The sequence below is a fragment of the Crocodylus porosus genome, unplaced genomic scaffold (assembly GCF_001723895.1).
Source record: "Crocodylus porosus isolate Cpor-Errol unplaced genomic scaffold, CroPor_comp1, whole genome shotgun sequence".
Lineage (NCBI taxonomy): Eukaryota > Metazoa > Chordata > Crocodylia > Crocodylidae > Crocodylus > Crocodylus porosus.
In genome coordinates, this window is record NW_017728943.1 from 24,475,354 (window position 1) to 24,477,895 (window position 2,542).

Below are 2,542 nucleotides of genomic sequence, written 5' to 3' on the forward strand. Positions count from 1 at the left end.
CTTCCAGGAAAGCATCCTACCCCAATCTGAAGATAAGAAACAAAGAACTCACGTTGTCCAGGAGGGTCCACAACCTGTAAACTAGGATTTACAGTGCATCAAAGCAGCCTCAGTGCACTTCCCCAAATGCACATTAGTTTGGATTGATGTACATCAAGGTGCCACTTTTTAAGCAACATTTAATGTGCATTAGCTTATTTGATGCACAGGAAATAAAAAGCATAAGGCACCTGTACCGAGCGAGGCTGCTTCAGCGCACTGGAATTCCAGCACCTCAGAGCAGACTTGATGAACTGAGTCTGGGCAGGGCCTGTTGCTGGAGCATGGCAACTGCTGCACTCCAGCAGCACTATACCTAGACTCCTGGCAGCTCCGGATGAACTTTTAGTACTAGGGCCCTCCTTCGCCAGAAATAATGATAATAATAATTTAAAAATTACCATTTTCGGGCCCCCTTTCTGTCCAGGCCCCAGGTGGCCACCCAGTTTGCACGAGCCCATAGGCAACTGGTAGGGTAGGCACAGGGAAGAATGTGTCCCTGCTGCTGACACTGCTGGTGACTTCTGTGGGTGCTCGTCAGCTTTGTCCCTGCTATTGATGTCTCTGGCAGCTTCTGCAGGTGCTCACCAGCTCCATCCCCGATGCCGATGCCGGCTCCTGCGGATACTCACCAGCTCCGTCCCCGCCATCACTACCGCTGTCAGCTTCTGCAGGTGGCCCCCCAGACTCAGGAGGCACCAGTTGCCCATATCCATGCCTGTGTCCAGCCCTGCATTCCAGCAGCCTTCTGCATCTCATGCATCAATGTCCTGATGCTTAAAAATGGTGTTGGAACAAGCTTTAGCTCAAGCCCCCTCGACACTATTTTTAAACACAGGGATGCGATACAGGAGACATAGTAGCTATTGGAGCTGCTCTAATTAAAGTGCCATTTTCCCCACCAGAGCACATGCAAAGGTGCCCACAGTTTTTATGTGATGCTTTATGTGCATTAAAATAGGCTAATGCATGTTAAAGTGCACATGTAGGTGTAGATGCTCCCACTGAGTACCTTTTCTGGTCCTTCACAATTTGGGCCTGATCCAGTGCACACCAAAGTCAAAGGAAAGACTCCTGGAGACATGGGCAGCTCTTTCCTTTGAGACTAGCCAGAAGCTGAGGAAGATATAATAGTCATCATGCGTCAAGGCCTGCGATGTTGAAACTAAAAATGGCAAGTACATTGTTCTACCAATAAAAAGCTCAGCCTATTTGACATACCAAAAGGAGAGCCTGCTGGCAGTCAGGATATTATGCTCAGGTTCACAATATGATCCCACCTGTGTCCCTGGGCTCTTCAGGCTTGGTCCCCACTCAGAGATACCTGAAGGCAGGGCAGGAACAAATCATGAACCAAGCAAGCCTGGGGCTGGTACCCAGCTCTTGGAGTTATCTGATGATGCTGGCAAAAGGGAAATAGACTGATAGGGCTCCCCATATGGCTTCCAAAAATGAGAACCCCCCAAAAAGAATAGTTTCAAAAAAAGCAAGACCAGGCATGTAAGGCAAAAGACCTTGGACTGTGTCTTTGCCAGAGAAGAGCAGGTTTGGATTCAAAGGACCGTAAAGCAGTGGTTCTCAACCTTTTTTGTACCAGGACCCATTTGTAAACATCAATGGCCAGTCTCTGTCCAGTGCCCCTCACTCCTGACCCACTTCCCCCTGCCCCCCAGTGTGTGGGGCAGGGGGTCTGTGGGGCATGGGGAGCCCCAAGCAGCCTGTTGCAGGCTGGAGCTCTGCCAGCCTGCAAGGGAAAAGGCACAGTTTCCTATGTTTTTCTCCTTTAAAGGAGAACCCATTTTTAAAGTTTTTTTGTGACCCTTTCATATATTCTTGCAACCCACTTTTGGCCTGCAACCCATGGGTTGAGAAACACTGCCCTAAAGGACAATCTTTGTGCTCCACTTACAAATTTTCCAAGCATGCTGGTATAGGAACACTGCTCCTTTTCCCAATTGTATTTGTGTCTAGGCCTTTGGTCCTTTATTTGTTGGGAAGTTTCTTCCATCATTTCAAGCATGTGTGGATGCACCCTGGGAATCCCCCAGGTCAGGACTCTGTAGGGCACTTGCCCCTCTTCTTGTGGAACCCACCAGATGCCACCAACACTCAGAGGAAACCAGCATATCCCACATGCACAATGCCAGAACCATTAAGCATTTTTACATGCGTTTCCACCCTGGTGCTGGGTGCTTTTAATTAGTGAGCTGTGCTAATTAAAAGCACCTGGTGCCACGTCAGGAGCACATGTATCAGCAGTGCAGTGTGCCTCTGTGCTGAGAAAATTGCAGCAGTGTGTTTTGAACTAAAGCACACTGAATGTGTTTTAGTTCAAAGCATACCACCACCATTTTCTCAGCATGGAGGTGTTAGAAATATTATTAAAAATGCATTATCAATAAGTATTGTTAAAACAGTGCAGCTGTCAGCCCTCCCTGGTGTCTTGTTAAAATAGTGCAGCTGTCAGCCCTCCCTGGTGAAAGAACTGGAAGAGCTACTGAAA